The sequence below is a fragment of the Aquarana catesbeiana genome, linkage group LG10 (assembly GCF_042186555.1).
Source record: "Aquarana catesbeiana isolate 2022-GZ linkage group LG10, ASM4218655v1, whole genome shotgun sequence".
NCBI lineage: Eukaryota > Metazoa > Chordata > Amphibia > Anura > Ranidae > Aquarana > Aquarana catesbeiana.
In genome coordinates, this window is record NC_133333.1 from 85,295,321 (window position 1) to 85,316,524 (window position 21,204).

Genomic DNA, 21,204 nt, shown 5'->3' on the forward strand with positions numbered 1-21,204 from the left:
CCCAATAAATTAATATTTTCAGATCTTGATCTTTTAAAGGTGACCATACACTGTAATCAGTTAGATCTTAAATAAATTAGAGTTATACTTAGTGCAAGAGCCTGATTGATTTCCTATATTTTGAATTAATTGTTTAAGTGCGCCTTCCTACTACCTATTTTGCCTAAATATCGAGTTGTACAGAGATTGGCCAATCAGATTGCATAGTGCATGACCATCTTAAAGGCCAAATTTGGAATGTAGATGTGCCATGACCCACTTGTATTTTCCTAACTATGTTTCTTTCATTATACAAGGCACATGAAAAACCACCTTTCTTTATCGTACATCACGGGACAGGGGGCACCATAGTAAGGACTATCTGGGTTATACGCTACCTTTAGGTGATTGGACACTGGCAACCAATAGTAAGAAAGTTCCTCCCATATAACCCCTCCCATACAAGTACCTCAGTTTTTTCGCCAGTGTCTTGAAGGTGATGGTCATGGCTGTTGAAGCTCTTCAAAACTTAAATGATATCCCAGTTAAGGGCGTTATGATCGGATCCATTGGGATGACATGAAGGCTAAAATGGATGGTACCCGAGCCTCGGAACAGGAGCAAGGTTTTGCCTGTAATGTGTCCTTAATGGCGCTGGACCCTTGTAGTTGGTGTTCCTGGTGTATTATTTTGCCCAAGGTAAACCAAAAGGGTGCTTTACGGGTCCAAGGGTGTGGACCCCAAATAAAAAGGGGGGACCCGGTCTTTGAAGGTCCAGCATAGACACAGACACCGTGATGGGGGAAGATTGGACCTGTTAAAACAGGTCCTGCAGCGTGGATGGGTGAGTACTCCCTCTGGGATGGCTATGTTAATTTCCTCCTCCGGATGCAGTGCTGTGTTAGGCCTCTAGATGTCTGGTGCTCTCTGTTTATCTTGGTTGAAAAAAACAGGGAGGGGGAGGCGCCGACCTGAGTGTAGCATTAAAATGATGACTTTAATAGGATAAGATTAAAAACACTTACAAGATGATAGAAGATGCATGCTCGTCAAAGTAAAGTGCAGTCCTGGCATTCCACATGGCTCTGTAGGTCCCACCGCTGTTCCAGATATCTGGAAAGGATTGTGCAGCTGGCTGGAATGGATCACAGTGTTTCTCCAGGAGCAAAGGAACCAAGCAGCTTCACACACACCAGCATGGACCGTGGGGCAGGAAATGATGTCGCCGGCATCTGATTGGACCTAGGCAGGGCTGGAATCTTGTCAGTCAGGGCTGCAGTGATGAAAGGCTATGCGCTCGGAGCTGACTGCTCCTTCTATTGGCCTGCTGCCCTCTAGAGGAGGACAGCTATATATACACAATGGAGAGCATGTGGGTGTGGCCGTGGAACTGGAACTTCCAGCAGACCAATCAATAAACAATAATTTATAGCAAGGGGCAAGGTGAAGCAGGGGTTAACAGTCTCGGATTGACAAAAAAAAAAAATTAAAATATATATATATATATATATATATTTTTTTATATATTTTTTTGTCAATCCGAGACTGTTAACCCCTGCTTCACCTTGCCCCTTGCTATAAATGAATTACTATTAAAAAAAAACATTAGAAAAAAAAAAGGGGGAGATGTATGCAAGTAAACATGAAGAGGCGATGGAGGGGGAACAGGCTGTAATGTAAAGAATTAATAATAATGAACAGTAAAGATAACGTTGGTACTGTGTTCATACGAGAGATGTATATGTGTGTATGTCCCCTCATGGTGTGGAAACCAAGTGGGGTGCACCTAATAATGGATCATGCAACATGCATATATGTCTGCACATACAGATATATAAATACACACATACATATATATTAAATATTAATATAATATGTTTGCTATACCACGACTGGTAGAGCAGAGACAGACCTGTTTGTGGGGGGGGGGGAGATAGGGGGAAAGAGGCAGATAGGAGAGAGGGGGGGAGAAACAAACCAGAAATGGGCGTGTGATCTGTTATAACAAGGTGTATACGTCTAACTCCTCATTGAGTCCCCCTGGCGAGAGGGAATTGAGGGAATATATCCTGAAAGTCTCCCACTGGCAGAGTTGTTTGAAACGCTCCACAGCAGGCAGACCTCCGGAGATGGCCTCTATGACCCACACCTTCAGGCCTTCGGTGGACTTTTGATGTTCAGTCAAAAAATGTCTTGGCACACTGTGCTCATCACATCCCTGTCTGATGAACTGTCTGTGCTTGCCAAACCGTTGGAGGAGGGGACGGATGGTTCTGCCAACATATAGGAGGCCACAAGGACAGGTCAGACAGTATACTACATGATCACTGAAGCAATTGGGAAACTCTTTTATAGGGTAAGTTTTTCCTTTTGTAGAGAAACTTTTTTGTCCATGCTGGACAAATTTACACATCATGCATAATTTTTTCTTGCATTGAAACATGCCCACTAGTGGGATCAGGGGGGTATAGGTGGTGGGACCTGGCTTGGGTTTGCGGATCTTACTTGACGCAATTCGGCTTTTGATATTTTTGGCCTTGCGGTAGGAAACTTTGGGTTTGGATGTTAGGGTGGAACCCAGAAAAGGATCTTCCAGCAGGATGGGCCAGTTCTTGATGAAGATTTTTTCCCTTTGTCTGTAGCGGTCATGGAACTGGGTGGTAAACCTTGTTGGCTGGAGCCCTTCTGGGGTGTTGGGTTTAGGTGTCGGTTTGGCCTGATACTGATGGAAAGCATCATCTGAGAGCTGGGGGGTATCCCTTGTCCAAACATTTTTGGGTTAAGAGTTGGCCTTGGGTCTGGTAATCCTCATCTCTGGTACAATTGCGTTGGATCCTGTGGAGCTGACTCTTGAGGATATTGTTCTTCCATCTGGGGTGGTGGCAACTCTGGTAGTGTACGTATGAGTTTCCTGCAGTGGGTTTGAACAATATCCCCAAGAGCCAGTTCCACAGGATCCGGCGCAATTGTACCCCCTCCATCGCCTCTTCATGTTTACATGCATACAACCCCCCCCTTTTTCTGGACACACTCTGAAGGATGGCTGCCTTCCTTTTTAACCCATAATACCCCTTTCTATGGATACATCACCATCCAGCTATTACAGCCACGGACTATACCCCTAAGGATTACTCCATCTGGAGCGCCAGATAAACAATGACTATACTGCTGTGTGTCTTGGTTGGCTGCCAGAATAGCAAAACTGGCAGTGCGTGCACGTGTGGCGTGGCGTGCACATGTAGTGCGTTGTGCGCGTGTGCCGAGCGTGCACGTGTGGAGCGGGCGTGGATGTGCAGCGTGTGTGCGCATGCGTGTTCAGCATCTGACGCCGGTGGCAACTCAGAACGCTGGTACAGCATGGTACAAGAAGCCCGGGCTTCTGCGGGGGCTGAGAGGACACAGAGAGGTACTGGGCACGTGAGTCTGGAGGTTTTTGGACACGGCTACTGTGAGTTTGGGGGGAGAATTATTGAAATCTGTGATAGCTGCTATATGCTGGATTACAGCTCATTTCTCGGAGGGAGTACTTGTTTCCTTGTTACTACGTCTTCCAGAAAACGAGGTGCAGGGAGCGCAGCAAGTAAAGGGGCAAGCTTTCCACCTTTTGGGTTCAGGGGACCAACCTCATCTTGCTGCTGCTTTAGTCTCCCCTGAAAGACCTGCGGCATCTGGCCAGTCTAAGCCATTACGCTTGTCAGGCATTGTGGCAACTACCAATGCCTCTGCCTCGGCTTACGTTACTAAAGATGATTTAGCATCAGCCTTAGCTAGTCTTGAGGGCAAAATAGCGAGTATGATTGCCGCAGTAGCACAGGGAGGGAAAAAATGTAATAGATCTCCCTCTCCTGAGTCTGGCCCCAGTGGGGATCCACTAGAGCACCAGGAATCTCATAGCCGGATAGGTCCTTCTGATTTGGGACCAGATAGGGCAGAGGATGTGGAGGAGGTGGCCGTGAAGGACTGAAAGGAAGGGGAGGCTAACGATTCCTCATCTGAGGAGTCTGGTTCGGAGGAACCTTTTTTCAGCCTTCCATTCCCAAAGGTTGTTCATCCAGTCTCTTGCTGAGATGGTGAGAACTGGGTTTAAATTCCCCCCAGTTCAGGAGCCAGAAATCTCCTGTTCCCCATTGGGATGCTTGTGTCCTCAGCAAGGGTCCCAGGCTTTCACTTTGCATTCATTATTAAAGCAGGTGATTTACACAGACTGGGATCATCCTGACAGGGTATTCCTGCCTCCAAAAAGGTTCTCTTTATTATATCCTATGGAGAAAACATTCAGGAAGAAGTGGGACTCGCCTTTGGTTGATGCTGCCATTTCTTCAGTGAATAAAAGTTTAACCTGTCCAGTTGATAATGCCCAGGTGTTTAAGGATCCAGCTGATAAAAAGCTAGAATCCTTGCTGAAACCTTCTTTTGTGGTGGCTGGTTCAGCAGTGCAGCCAGCAATTGCGGCTATAAGTATTTGCCAGTCCTTGAAGGAACATTTTAAGAGGTTGGTTAGGAACCTACCTTCTCAGGTGGAAACTACCAGGAAATTATCGGAGCTTCCTCACGCTTTGTGCTTTTCAGTGAACGCACCGAAGGATTCGATCCAGCAGATGTCTCGTTTTGCGCTACTGTCGTTACATATGCGCAGGGTCTTATGGTTAAGGAACTGGTCAGCCGAATTGCCGTGCAAGAGGTTGCTGTCAGCATTTCCCTTTCATGGAGAACACCTATTTGGGGAAGATTTGGATAAATATATCCAGAAAATCTCAGGGGGGTAAGAGTGCTTTGCTTCCTGTTAAAAGGAGAGGTAAGCAACCTTCCTTTAAGATTCCTAACGCTCCAGGGCCAAGTGCTTCATCTCCCAAGCGGTTTCGACGGCCACAGCCGTCTGGGTTTAAAAGGCTTCAGGGTCAGAAAAAGCCCTGGAACCAAAAATCAGCCAAACCTAATTCCAAGTCTACCTTGTGCAGGGGTGCCCCCACTCTTACGGGTGGGGGGAGGCTTCAGCTTTTTTCAGAAGCTTGGAAAAGACTTGTGCAAGACAGGTGGCTCATTTCCACCGGAGTTCCGGGAATTCCCTCCTTCTCGGTATCTGGGCTCCAGGGTTCCCACAGATCCAGAAAAGAGAAAATGTCTGTTCCTGGCCTTGGAGCACCTGGAAAAGCAGGGAGTAATTGTCAAGGTTCCACATGACGAAAGATTTGGGGGATTTTACTCAAATATTTTCACAGTTCCAAAACCAAATGGAGAGGTAAGGCACATTTTGGACCTCAAGGCTCTCAATCAGTTCCTAAACATTCAATCCTTCCGTATGGAATTTATTCATTCTGTGATAGCTTCCCAGAGAAAAGGAGAATATTTGGTGTCCATAGATATCAAGGATGCGTACCTGCATGAACTGATCTTCGTCAAAAATGTTTGCGTTTCGCAGTGGAAGAGCATCACTTCCAATTCGTGGCCTTACCATTCGGTCTAGCCACGGCCCCCCCCGGGTGTTCACAAAGATTCTGGCCCCGGTGTTGGCATCCCTAAGGTCTCAGGGAATCTCTGTGATAGGGTATTTGGAGAATCTTCTGTTAAAAGGTCGATCTCACCCAGACTTAGCGCAAAATGTAACCAGAACGGTTCTGTTCTTGGAACTCCTAGGTTGGGTCCTAAATGTGGACAAATCAGCCCTTCGTCCGGCTCAGGTTCTGATATACCTGGGGCTGATCTTGGACACAACTCAGGCAAAGGTGTTTTTGCCCCCCTCAAAGGCCAACTCCATAGTGGAGCTTGTTCGAATTATAAAAAGAAAAAAGAAGCCTTCTATTTGGTTATGCATGAGGTTACTGGGCAAGATGGTGTCATCTTTCGACGCAGTCCCTTACACACAATTCCATTCCAGAATGTTCCAGAACAACGTTCTGGAAGCCTGGAACAAGGTCACTCAGACCTTGGATTGTCCTATGTCCCTGTCCACAGGGGTAGGACAGAATCTCCCATGGTGGTCAAGGACCAGCAACTTGACAAAGGGAAAATCATTTCCGCCTATAACCTGGAAGGTAGTGACCACGAACGCCAGTCTTTTTGGCTGGGGTGCAGTCCTGGAGGAAGCATCAGTCCAGGGGAAATGGTCCTGAGCAGAAAAGAGCCTGTCTATCAATCTCTTGGAGATTCGGGCGGCCCACTTAGCTCTATTTTTCTGGACAACCAGGTTACAGGGTTTTCCTGTCCAGATCCAGTCCGATAACTCCACAGTGGTAGCATATATCAACCACCAAGGAGGCACCAGGAGCCAGGCGGCCCAAAGGGAGGTAAATCATATCCTAGTCTGGGCAGAGGAGCTTGTTGCATTTCTTTCGGCAGTGTTTATACTGGGTGTGGACAATTGGCAGGCAGACTTTCTGAGTCGTCAATAGTTGTTGCTGGGGGAGTGGCCCTTCATCCCGAGGTGTTTCTTCATATCTGCCAATGCTGGAGTAACCTAGATGTAGATCTATTGGCGTCCAGGTTCAACACCAAGCTGGACAGGTTTGTGTCCAGGACCAAAGATCCATTTGCTGTTGGAACGGATGCATTAGTACTTCCTTGGGATCAGTATTCCCTGATGTATACCTTTCCTCCAGTTCAAGTGCTGCCACGGCTACTGCACAGGATACAGGAGGAACGAAAGCCAGTAATCTCCGGCTTGGCTCAGGAGAGCTTGGTACACAGAGATTGTGAAATTGGCAGTGGCGGACCCATGGTTCCTTCCATGCCATCCGGACCTGCTGTCTCAAGAGCCCATATTCCATCCTACTTTACAGTCGCTAAATTTGACAGCCTGGCTATTGAAACCAGAATCTTGAAAGATCATGGTATTTCGGGTTCAGTCTTATCTACCCTGATAAATGCTAGAAAACCTTCTCTAGAGGCATTTACTATAGAGTCTGGAGGTCATACATTTCCTGGTGCGAAGCCAAAAAACGGCACCCTCGCAAATATACGATTGGAAGGATTCTCGCCTTCCTACAAGCGGAGGTGGAGTTGAAACTAGCCTTAGGGACAATCGAAGGGGTGACGCGCTTGATGCCACCGGTTAAACCGCCCTTATGTCCCTGGGATCTGAATCTGGTTCTATCAGTTCTGCATAAGCAACCTTTTGAACCTATTAGGCATATTCCTTTGATCCTGTTGACAAGGAAATTGGTCTTTCTGATTGCTATGACCTTGGCAAGAAGGGTGTCAGAGTTGGCCGCCCTTTCTTGCAAGGAACCATTTTTGTTTTTACATCAGGACAGAGGGGTCATGCACCCCCATCGGGATTTCTTTGCCTATAGTGGTTTCCAATTTTCATTTGAAACGGGATATCATTTTACCCTCCTTTTTTCCGAATCCTAGGACTATGGAGGAGAAATCGCTGCACTCGCTTGACCTTGTGCGGGCGATCAGAATCTATTTAAGGCTATCAGCCCTGTTTCGGAAGACTGACTCCTTTTTTGTCCTGCCAGATGGTCCTCAGAAAGGGCAAGCAGCGACAAGTTCAACTATTTCTAGATGGATTCGCCAGGTTTTTATCCAGGCATATGAGTTAATGTCCTGGGGAGTGATTCTAACTGTGCAGGGGCGTGGCTACGTGTGACAAATCACTAATCTCTGCTCCCGATCACAGGGAGCAGAGATCAGTGACACTGTCACTAGGCAGAATGAGGAGATGCTTGTTTACATTAGCATCTCCACGTTCTTCCTCTCCGTGAGGCGACCCGATGGCAAGCCGGCAAATTTAAAGGGTTGTACAGGTACGCCCATTTGCCCGGCCGTGCCATTCTGCCGACGTACATCGGCGTGCACTGGTCGGGAACTGGGTAATAAACCCCAAAATACCTAATAATTTGAGGTGTACACAACAAAGTGCTGGAGTGAAATTTGCCTAATGGGGACACTAGTTAGATACTAGTTAGATTGACCTGTGTGTCCCCAAGGAAAGACATTGGTAGGGTTTTACCCTCACTTCCTGTATGGCTATGTCAGCCCTCAAATTTTTCACTCTCCTACTCGCATTTTGCGAGTGGAAAATGAGGCTTGCAAGCTGGGCTGCTGGCGGGTGGGGTTGATCGGGAGCCATTCTCCCAGTGATCGCCCTGGTGGAAGAGAGCCTGGAGGAAGTGGAGAGCCACGGGGTTACAGCTTACATTGAAATTGCCTCCGCTCTGCTCACTGTCACACACAGCCCCACCTCCTCCTAACCCCGTGCCTGTAATAGACAGAATGTGGGTCCAATGCTGGGATGTCTTCTGTCTATCATAGGTGCGGGGTCAGTGTGACGGCGAGCAGAGCGGAGGCAATTTCATGTAAGCTGTAACAGCATGCTATTCGCGCTCTGTGATCCCGTGGCTCTCCTCTTCCTCTAGTCATGATCCGGTCACCCTCTCTCTTCCTCCGCCCTGGCGAGGCTGCAATGTTGGGCACAGTGAGTCTACAATGGGAGCACAGTGAGGCTGCAAAGGTTGGGCACGGTGAGGCTGCAAAGGTTGGGCACGGTGAGGCTGCAAAGGTTGGGCACAGTGAGGCCGCAATGTTGGGCACAGTGAGGCTGCAATGTTGGGCATGGTGAGGCTGCAATGGGGACACAGTGAGGCTGTAATGGGGGCCTCATAAATGTGCATTACAAATGTACCCCTACCATTTCACAAAAAATGTGTGCAAATGGTAAAAAAAAACACAATACATGCCTTGGGACAAGTCCTTTATTAAAAAAATAAAAAAATACAACTGTCCCATGGAGTCTTCTTCTACTTCTTCTCGCGCTCCGATGGGCCAAAAAAGAAAAAAAAAAAGCCGCACGTCGCCTACGATCTGCCTCCATGGGAGGCACCCGCTGAAATGACACTCTCAGGTGACCTCTCTTTTATAACTGAGGGCGGGGCCACACGGTGACATCGCTGGGTGACCCTGCCCCCCTCTGATGCACAGGGACATCCCTATGGCTTTCCCGTAGCATCAGAGGGGGCATTTTTTTTTTTTTAATTTTGGTTTGGGGTTCTCCTGTGGGGGAATCCCATACCATTTTTATCAATGAACTTTTATGTCTATTGCCAGGACCGACAATTCATAATAGCCGCAAGTACTTTTAAATGACTTTTTTTCCTTTCGAAATGTAATTTTGCTCTCGGCCTGTTGTAAACACGGTAAACATGTGCCACTCTACAGGCATACTATAGACACCCCCCAGGTACGATATTTAAAGGAATATTACACTTTCATTGTTTCATTTTAAGCATTATTAAAATCACTGCTCCCAAAAAAAAAACGGACGTTTTTAAAATTTTTTTTTGCATTGATACATGTCCCCTGGGGCAGGACCCAGGTCCCCAAACACTTTTTATGAGAATACCATGCATATAAGCCTTTCAAATTAGCACTTTTGATTTCTCCCATAGACTTTTAAAGGGTGTTCCGCAGCTTTCGAATTTGCCGCGAACACCCCAAATTGTTCGCTATTCAGCGAACACCCGATGTATCGGGACCATCTCTACTGTCTAATGAAACCTTTTTATATACATACAAGTTGCGTTCATCCCACAACACTTCCTTTAATGCACATAACACTAACCACAATACTCTCTGTTTATCTTTTCCAGTTTCCTCAAGCCATACATCATCAGTTTGCACTCACTCACCTTCACACCTGTTTTTTCTTTCACCAGATCTTGACTCTTATTGATCACATCTTTCGCTACACCACACCCCCAGAACACATGCTCACTGTCTTCTACACCCCCACAATTCATTCTTGGACAAATATCAGACACACACAAATCCCTCCTTTTCATAAATAGCCTTGTAGCTAGACATTCATGCAAACGCATCCATACTATCTGTCTCCGCACGTTTGTCACCCCATATACACTCATTTTCTTCCATACTTCCCCAGCCACTGATGAATTAACTCCCTTAAGGTTACACACATACTCCTTCTCTATCAACCACTTTCTCACCTTCACTTTATCCCTCCCCCTTCTCCTAAATCCGCCAACTTAAACTCTACCCTAAACTTTTATAATACCCAGTTGTCACGTGCCACCACGTAGGCCACCGGTATCCTTGAATCCCTTCCCACCCACCCCCATCTCTTAAACAACCACCCAACCAAAAAATATATCATCCTAGCACACACTCCACCATTCCTTAAAATTTTCACCACGCAAAACCAGTAATGCATTAACAAAAACACTCTCGCATTTGGAAAACCCAACCCACCATTACATTCATGTTTACACACATATTCTCTCTTGACTCTTTCCATTTTTGACCCCCATAAAAAAGTAAACAATAACTTATTCATTTTCCTCAATCTTATCTCCCCAGGAGGAAAGCTATTGCTTGCATACAAAATTAAAGGTAAGATTACTGCCTTGACTACTAAAACTTTCCCATAAATCAACAATTTTCTTAGACACCAAAACCTCAACTTCTTGGCTATCTTTTCTCCCACTTCATTCCAGCACGCTTCCCCTTTCATTTCATGGTCAAACACAGTACCCAAAATCCTCACTCCATCCTCAACCTTCCCAATCTGATCATACACACATTCCACTTGTCTCCCATATACACCCAAACTACACTTATTCCAAGTTACACTCATTCCCGCACATACACATAAAATAGACAAAAGTAACTTCACCCATCTTACGCCCACCACCAACTGACACACTGCCACCACGTCATCCATATAACCTAAACATTTCACAATCCCCCCCCCCACTCCCAGGCACCAAAAAGCCCCTCACCACCTTATCCATCTGTATCATCCTTAACAGCGGATCAATAAAACAAATAAAGACTCCTATTAACCAGAACCTGACTACTGATCCCTCAATACAACCCTTTTAATACATTAATGAGCTGCTGTGGTATACCCATCCGCTTCAAAACCTCCCACAAAAACCCATGATTCGCTTTATCATATGCCTTCTCTAGGTCAAATGATGTCAGGATAATCAAACTATTCCTACCTTTACAAAAATGAATTATATCCCTAATTAAAATAAATTCTCCAAGATCATTCGACCTGGCACTACACAGCTCTGCATCTCGCTAACCATCCTACTAATGACCTTAGATAATCTTTTCGCCACCATTTTTGCAAATACCCTGTAGTCTGAATTTAACAAGGAGATAGGCCTCCAATTTTGAAAATCCTTCCTATCCCCCTTCTTATAAATTAATACCACTACCCCTTCTCTCATAGATTCTAATATAATACCTTCCCTCATCATGTAACTAAATAACTCAACCACTTCCCCCTTTAAAAAGGCCGGCAAACAAGCCCATGAAAGGGGATGGATGCTTCGGGGCAGGAGGGGCTCGGGTACCCCAAAATTCAACCAGCTTTTTCCCATATTCAGGGGGACAAGGGATTCTTCCACACAACCCTTGGCTGGGGTTGTGGGGGGCTGCAGACGGGTCTTTTTTACAGAATGTGGAAAGCCCCTTTAAACTAATGGGTACAAGGTGCTTTGTGGTTGGTATTGGGCTGAGCCCAACATGCCCCAAAGGCAGCCAAGCTATGTTGAGTGCATGTGGCCTGGTATGGTCCAGGAGGGGGTTGGGTGGTTGCTCTTCTTCCCCTTTCCTTTCTGGCCCTGTTGTATGCTCTGAAAAAGGATGTGGTTTGGATTGGTGGAGGCAGCTCACAGCCTTTTGAGAATGGAGTGGAGTGTGGAGTTCCCCTTTAAAATCAAAAGTTAGCCCATGGAATGCAAGGGATTAGAGGGGGGAGACAAGAGCATTAGAGAATGGAGTGTGGAGTTCCCCTTTAAAAGCAAAAGTTAGCCCATGGAAATCCAAGGGGTTAGAGGGGGGAGACAAGAGCATTGGAGAATGGAGTGTGGCGTTCCCCTTTAAAAGCAAAAGCTAGCCCAAGGAAATCCTATGCATTAGAGGGGGAAGGTTAAATGACCTTTTAGGAGGAGCTAGAGGAGCGAGAGACTTTTTGCATAATTTTAAGAAGGTGCATGTCACATGTTGGCAATGTAACATGCTAAGATGACCTGTGTGCAAATCTCCTTAAAAAAATACATAGAGGTGAACCAGAATAAAAAAAAAAAAGTAAAGTTTAGAGGTGCACCCGTTCAGCCCTTGCAATTGCATATACTAAGATTTTGGCCGCACAGTGAACAAACACATTTGAACAAGCGCAAGAGCCGCTTGAGCATGTGCACTGCTTACATTGATCTCACGCAGTTCTAAACGTAGTTGCGGGCACAGCAGGCTTTCTCTGAAAAAGCTATTTTCTAATTCTATTTTGGGCATATTTGTTACTTGGGCAGTTGTTACTAAATTTCCTCACATCACCCCATAATATTGGCACCTCCACCTTCTGTTAATATTGAATTGAAGATGCCGTGCACCATGTCCATAGTGGCGCACAGATTGCATTCTCCCGTGCACCAAGATCGCTATAGTAAATGGAGGATTCGCGCTCTGTTACCAGTGCACTGTTACCAGCGCACTGTTTCGTAAATATGAAAATGTGCGTTGCGCCTTGCCTTGCGCTTCTGATGGTGCACGGCTTTCGTAAATCAGCCCCATTGTAACTGAAATGTGCAGGTTTACTAATGCATTATCAGTTAAGATAGAGCTTTGTGAACTTGGATTCATTATCAGTTAAGAGCATTGCATTTTGGGAGTTGTGGTCCAAGCCAGAAAGAACTCCATTACTAAACAGACACAAAAGTCTTCAAAGTCCAGTATCCCAGTGTAGAGGAGGGGTTTTATAAATTAGAGAGCAAGGGAAGCTGGCGTTCTATCAGAATAAACGACCAGTCAGATATGGTAACGGAAGTGACGTTCTGTCACTACACCGTGACGGCCATCTTGGTACACCCCGCACTCGGCCGCAGTAAGCCTGCAATCAGAAGGTGGCAGAGGACATCTTTTTTACACCCACCCAAGTCTTGCATTTCACACTTATTTTTACCAGTAAACTGAGCTTATATAGTGAAATACAGTATTTAAAAATCCATCAGACTGTTTTGATGTTGAATTTTAAAAGCAGCGGCAAGCCTGCTGATCTCACAGGTTTGCTAATCTGACAGAACATCACTGCTTTTAAAATTCAACCTCAAAACAGTCTGACGGAACAGAGGGCCCAATGCAATCAGCGGCTCCTGCAGGCGTATTGCTAAATTCTTTTCCTTTTATTATAAAGATTTTAAGTAAACAAAGGCTGGCATTCTGGGCTTCTCATTTTCCAAATGAATGTTTCCTGGCTGTTAGAGCCCTTTCACACTGGGGCGGGGGGCAGCGTCGGCGGTAAAACGCCGCTATTATTAGCGGCGTTTTACCGTCGGTATGCGGCCGCTAGCGGGGCGGTTTTACCCCCGCTAGCGGCCGAGAAAGGGTTAAATACCACCGCAAAGCGCTTCTGCAGAGGCGCTTTGCCGTCGGTATAGCCGCGCCGTCCCATTGATTTCAATGGGCAGGAGCGGTATACACACCGCTCCTTCACCGCTCTGAAGGTGCTGCTGGCAGGACTTTTTTTACCGTCCTGCGAGCGCATCAGGGCTTTCACACTGGAATGCAAGCAGCGGCACTTTCGGGTCGGTTTGCAGGCGCTATTATTAGCGCAATAGCGCCTGCAAACCGCCCCAGTGTGAAAGGGCTCTTATACTGAAACTCTGGTTTCAGCGTGTCACTGAACTGGTACAAGTAACGTAAGATCCGTCAAAGTAAAGTCAGTCCTTGACTGCATTTTTGCAAGTAGGAAAGACAGCCAAGCTTGAAAGCTGAGTAACTGCATTTTTTAATATAGTAATTCTTTATTTATAGCATCATAGATAAGACAATGGACATCTTTATCTTAGCATAATACCGAAACATACATTTCACTTTAACCACTTCCTGCCTGGCCTATAGCAAAATGACAGCTGGGCGGTGCTTCAGTTATGCTGACTGGATGTCATATGACGTCTTTCAGGAGAACTGCCGCCACGCACCCGTGGGGGAGCACAGCACGGCGATTGGTGGTTGTGCGGCGTCAGTCTGACACACTGCTACACAGATCTCGGTAAAGAGCCTCTGACAGAGGCTCTTTACTCTGACGGAGGCTCTTTACCACGTGATCAGCCATGTCCAATCAGCCGTGTTCCCAAGGATGCCCGCCCAGGACCACCAGGGATGCCGCCAGGACCACCAGGGCTGGCCACCACACAGGACCATCAGGTATGCCACCCTAAACCACCAGGAATATGCCAATCAGTGCCCAGGCAGCTGCCAATCGGTGCCCAGGCAGCTACCAAACAGTGCCCATTAAAAATTCGTGCCAGTGCCATCAGTGATGCCTATCAGTGCAATGTATCAGTGCCAGCCATCAGTGCCCATCAGTGCTGCCTATCAGTGCCCAGCAGTGCCACCTATCAGGGCCGCCCGTAAGTACCCATCAGTGTCGCCTATCAGTTGCTATCAGTGCCGCCTATTAGTGCCCATTGTCAGTGCCACCTCATTGGTGCCACCTCATTGGTGCCGCCTTATCAGTGCCCTTTCAGTGCAGCTTATCAGTGCCCATCAGTGAAGGAGAAAACTTACTTTTTTACAACATTTTATAAAAGAAACGAAGAAAAACGTTTTTTTTTCAAAATTTTCGGTCTTTTTTTATTTGTTTAGCAAAAAATAAAAACCGCAGAGGTGATCAAATACCACCAAAAGAAAGATCTATTTGTGGGAACAAAATGATAAAAATGTTGTTTGGGTACAGTGTAGCAGGACTGCGCAATTGTCATTTAAAAAGTAACAGCGCTGAAAGCTGAAAATTGGCTTGGGCAGATGGGGGGGGGGGAGTGCCTGGTATTGATGTGGTTAATAATATACTGTAAAGCGATCGGGTAAAGAGTGACAAATCAGTAGTTATCTACTAAGTGTGTAGATCACACTTGTAATTCAATTAGAAAAGTTAGTACAGAAGAAAATTATCATCAATTTCCATCCCCTTACCCTAATAAAGAATAGGCTAATTGGTGGTATGTTAATTATGTCTCATGGATTAAAGGGTGAGTAGTTTAGTATCCATGATAGGACTATGCCAATGACTGAATAAGTGCTGAAACAGAAGTGACAAAGACAAGGAAAAAAAAATTGTGAGACTAGAAAAGTAGAAACAGTGATTCCAAGAATAGCAACTAGCATTTGCTAAATAATTTAGGGATAGAAGCAAACCTGAAGAAGATGGGGACTATCATTGGCGAAAACATGGTGTAAGTGTCTCAGCTATATAATTGGAAGTTATGTATAATTGGAGGTTATAATCATGGTTAAAAGGGTTGAAATTGAAGTGCCACACCACTGCTAAGAGGTCCAGATACAACTTTATTCCATTAAAGGTCAGGGGTACAATTCAAAAGGCTACTTTTTGAATTGTACCCCCGACCTTTCACTTCAACCCTTTTTACATCACACGACAAGCCAAGGAGACTGTGGAGATCCTCTGAGGTGTAGAAGCAGCCTGCCCAGGAACCAGATCATTTACACCAACAGTAATACCTTAAGATAACAATACCAGTAAAATAAGCCTACGGGTCCAGTCCAGTGCTATCTTTCCACTTTCTTCAACATAATCTTAGTTAAGACACTTACTAAAATATATAATATCAACAACCAATGATGAAATGTGTCCTCCAGGTCTTAGTCTAATATTATCTAATTAGTACTTGTACGAAGATAACAAGAGAACAAAAAAAATGGAAATAAGTAAACACCTGCAAGAGGGAGCCATCGGTATAACATTAATATGAAAAATGGAAAAAATAAAAACCTAACTAGGGCTCAACCCCTCTTAAAATGATAATTAACTCAAGATCCATAAGTGGAGTGACTTGAAGGACAACTGGGCATAATCTCCATACATATGTCATTTTATTGTATCAAAAACAATAACAAGAACCACAAAAATAAAAAAAACAATTGACCAATTATAAACGAAAAAAACACCCCCGCAGCTGCACAAGGAAGCACCCCTTAAAAACAGGGTGTATCTTCAGCTGTAACATTAACTTGTTCTAAATAGGAAAAAAATGTATAAGTATAAAAGATGCAGACTGGAATATCAAATATTGAGGCAATGTGGAAAATCTGCATAGACTATTGGATGTACCTCTGATGCAGCCAGTGTGACCAGCGAAACTGATCAGGTTTCTTCTCCAATCTACTACAGCCCCAGCACTTCAAGGAGCCTCTAGTTTCCTCATGAATCAGACTGAACTTGGCTAACATCATGGCACAAAAAGGCATTCTATGTGACTCTGCAGCTATCTGAATTTAAAATGGATGGCTTATGGAGATTGTGCCCAATTGTCCTTTAAAGGAGTTGTAAAGTCAGAAGGTTTTTTTATCTTAATGCTATACATTAAGATTAAAAACCTTCTGTGTGCAGCAGCCGCTCCAGCACCCCTTAATACTTACCTGAGCCCCAACTCTGTCCAGCGATGTCCACGAGTGTCTCGGCCATCCGAGACTCCCCCTCCTGATTGGCTAAGACACAGCAGTGGCGCCATTGGCTCCCGCTGCTGTCAATCAAAGTCAATCAGACAATCAGGAGAGAGGGAGCGGAGTCTGAGCTGTGACTCTGCTCAGGTGCCCCCATAGCAAGCTGCTTGCTGTGGGGGAATCCAACAGGAGGGAGGGGCCAGGAGCACAGAATAGGGAACCGAGAAGAGGAGGATTCGGGCTGCTCTGTGCAAATCCACTGCAACAGAGCAGGTAAGTATAACATGTTTGTTATTTTTATTGAAAAAAAAAACAAGACTTTACAATCACTTTAAGTCCCTCCACTTATGGATCTTGAATTAATTATTATTTTAGAAGGGGTTTAACCCTAGTTAGTTATATATTTTAGTAAGAATAAAAACCTAAGTTATTTGAGAGGAAGAGGACAGATGCTGTAATGAAGGGGGATAATAATGTTATTAGGAAATTATATTGTATTATAATGATGTTCGTATGCAGCACCAAGGGACTGGGGGCTCAAATTGCATGAGTCATGTAAAAAATTTCACATGTGATATGGAAATTATCAATTCACTACAGGTTTATGTGGTATTTATTGCAATAAAAAATGCTCAGTAAATATCACATAAACCTGCCTAAAAGTCATTTCACAAAAAAATGTAAATAAACTAATACAGGAGTTCCATCAGAATTTGCATAGCTGAATTAGTGCAGCTTACTGTAGGCGGACAGGCAGGTAAGTCTCTTCTGCTTTAAAAATCCTGCCTGCCTTTTTTATTATTATAATTTTTTATTATTATACAGGATTTATATTATTTATAGCCTAAAGTTCCACTTTAAGGAGCCGGCACCAGCTGGTGTCCTTAGAGGAGAAGTACAGCCAAAGCTTGTTTGGCTGTACTTCTCCTGTACAAGGCTGTCTTTAATATTGATTGGACCCTGGGCAAAAATTTTCTTGGGCCCCCCTCCCCCCATGCAATTTCACTCTCCACCTGCTCTGAGACATACAATAAATAGCAGTTAGACTTAAAATCAGTTTACTGTATCAGATCAGGCAGCAGTTGCCAGAGGTTACAGCATATTTTTACCTTTTACTGACTGGTTGCTAGAGGTTACAGCACACATTAAGGCTCACTGATTAGTTGCTAGGAGTTACAGTACATGGTTTCTACTTGTTGATTGGTTGCTAGAGATTACTGTACAGTAATACTGCTCACTGGTTGCTATAGGTTACAGCACATCTTCTCACTGCAAGGGGGGCATGATATATATATGAATGCCGCCTTTATTTACATATCAATGCCATCGGCCTCGGCTATTTACATATGACTGTCACTTCTATTTACATATGAATGCTGCCATTATTTACATATGAATGATGGTTATTTACATGTAAACACAGGGTCTGCAGGTGAGTCATGTGTACACAACAATAGGGCAGAGCTAGGCAGCATTAGTAGCAGCACTTCACACTGAGATATCTGGACACTGCACAGGACTAAAACTTCAAGGGACAAGGGAATTTAAACTGTAATAGTTGACAAGTATGAGGCAGCTGCTTTGGGTCCCACAACAATGACAGTGCCCAGGGCAGCTGCCCCTTTTGGCCTGCCTTAAAGACAGCCCTGCTCCTGTGGATCACAGGAGTGCAGTTTATTCTGCACTCCTGTGACCCGTTTTCAGCAGACAGCGGGCTGAAGCCAGCTGTTGGCTGACATCACAGAGCTGGTCCAGGCTCGGGCAAGATTTTAGCATGAGGTTCCCCCCAAAATCCATACAAGATGCCATGTTTTAATACATTTTTTTACTGTCGGCTCCTATGTTTACATTCTGCTGTCAGCAGGGATGAGTCATGGTTGTCCCGGCTTCTTAACAACCAGCATCCCTGAGCTGAACCATCACATTTAAGCTAACTCATATGAATATTCCACCTTTGTGCAACACAATAGGTTAACACACTGCAAAGATGTAAATATACAATTTGTAAAAAAAACTCCTGAAAAAAAATTGCATGTTCTTAGACCTTAGATAAAGGCTCATTTGGCTGCAATATCCAATGTTTTTACCTGTGACTGCAGTTTTAACACAAAACTAACAGGACATTTATCAATTGCTAAAAACACACACACACACAGTAAAACTGACTGACTTTAGAGCTCCCTAATATAACATAAACAGACACAGCAATCCATTTTAGACTTACCAAAGTCAATGCACACAATGTTGCTTCCCACTAACAGATCCTAAGTGGTATACAGGCTGCTGTGGAGTGAAGGTACAAAATGTAATGTTACCAAGAACCTTTCCCAGGTGTTTTTTCTTTACAGAAAATAATCTGTCAAAAGAGGCTCCCAAGTGACTCACCTGCTATGGTTACTGAACATCCAGGCATCAGAATCTCCAGAGCCCACTGTAGGAAAAGATGCACTGTTACTAAGGAGGACAGCAGAGCCTCTCAGACATTTTAAAAACATGTAAGATAACTACTGTAAGATCAGCATTTACTTTAAGGCAAGGCTGCACAAGAGTATGTATATATAATATATATGTCTTTTTTTTTTTAACCGAGTCATGCAAATTTGAACTGGGGTTAAGGGCTTGCTGACCCACTTTAATTAAAACATACAAAATTAAATTTCCACAAACGCAGTTGCCCTAGAGTTGTCACCTTTTCTTCAAGCTAAACCCAAACACTGGGGCACGGCATTTTTTTTTTTAGTATGCACTATAGACAATAGGATTCTAAAAGACCTTGAAGTGGAAGTGGACAGGGGGTAGCGAGATGGACACTGCTTCTAAACTTTTTTCAAGGAATACTTTGCAAACAGTCTGTTTAAGGCCTTATGCACACTGGACATTATAAAAACGCCAGCAACGTTAGCTGTAGAAAGCTGTAGAATGTAAGGAAAAGGGAGAAAAGCAGTTTTAAAGCCCTTGTCTCATGGGATTGCAGCAGCGGAGTTTCTTGGATTCCCAATTTGCAGGAAGACTTCCCATTGGCTCCTGGCCTCTGGAAAGGTCAGGTGACACTGTATCTGGGCAGTTTAAGGGGATTGTGGTGTGGAATTGAAAAAGATCCCCTCGCGTTTTAAAATTTGTGGGAAGATTTCTCATTGGCCTTTGGGCTCTGGGAAGGTCAGATGACCACAGTTTAAGGGGTTTTCTGTGCGGAATTTCAAATAAAAAGGGGGTTCCGAGCCCCAGAGGTTCAGTTGCCTCAGTAGCAACAATTGTGGTGTTCAGGGAGTCTCTTCTCAGAGCAAATAGTGCTTCTAAGGCTGAAGATGTCCCTTCTGAGGCGCCTAATTTAAAAAGACTTGGAGAAGAAGCGGGGGAGAACTGGATCCAAACATGCCTCGACCTACCTCGATCTGTGGGTCAAGCCACAGCCGAAGTTCCCGGAGCCATCGTCGGCAGGTCTGCCTCCACTGCAGCAGCCACCACAGACACCGCCACCGCCGCAGCCACTGCCATTGATGCTACACCCAGGGGCTCCATCAGAGCAGTCGAGGCTCTGGAAAAAGGAGAAGTCTGGAGCCCAGCGGTGGGTTTGGAAGAAGAGGATGCTCTACCCACGAAGGAAGTTCTGGGTCAGGGGTCAGCTCAATGTGTCACTGCCCTTCCGGCCAGGGGGCCAGTGAAGAGGCGGTGCTACAAGAGCCAGCATTACTCCCCCTCATTGTCTCTTCCTGTAGCACCGGGGGTCCCCCTCGGCACAAGGGTAGCACGACTGGAAGCAGGGAGGGGGAGTGCAATGCAAGAAGAAGAAGCCCAGCGAGAATAGTGCCGCCCGGGTCACAAGGGGCGCTGGAAGAGAAAGGATCCCAGCCGGCGTGTCAAGCCCCTCTGGAGGTAGTGCAACAACTCCAAGGAGATCCTATCCCAGTGGTCTGCACTTCAAGGAATTAACAGACAGGTACTGCTGCTGCTGTACCCAGCACTGATGAGTTTGCTCCGCATTTAATTGAATTATTCTCCTCAGTTCTAGTCAGGACTGTTAGGGAATTGAATGCAGTTGGAGAGATTTTAGAGGTTAATTTACCTGCTCCTGTTTTGAACAATACTGCTCCTTTGCCTGTAATCTCATCTGCCACGGTTTGGGCGCCATCTAGTGGCGGTAATGTTAACTCTCAGGGTTTTTTCTTGGCTAAATCACAGCTTTCTTATACAGCTGATATTATTCCTTTAAAAAACACTAATATTCCTGAAACATGTAGAAAGGAAGCGTTGCCATGCATCTTGTCTCCTCTAGGTTTTCATTTGTGCACCGACATCAAGGAGAAGATTTGGCGAGAGGAATTTTTGGATATATTATCATTACTCCCCTCATTAAAAGAGTTTCTTCAGAAGTCAGGTGGAAGAGATGATAAATCTGAAGAGGATAGAAGACGGTCGATTAACAAAACATTTACCAACTGGTTGCAAGCCTTTTTCATATTCGCTAGCGTCCTATGCGAAAGACATCTGGAGTAAAGTCCGGGTCTTTTTCAGCATTTGGACATAGTTTTGGAGGCTTACAAAAACTTTGGGGGTACAGCTTGATTTGTTTATGACAAATCATTTCGGCAAAAATTGGCGGTACACCCGTCATTACAATGGAGAACTAAGGATATTGGCCTATGGCTGAATCTTTTTCTTCCCCAAAGGCCAACAACTATCAGACAAGCCTCTCCCCCAAACCAAGCATCACACTCAAATTATAGAAAAGGGGTCTGCTTTAACTTCAATGAAAACCATTGTAGATGGCCTAACATGTGTAAGTACAGGCACAAG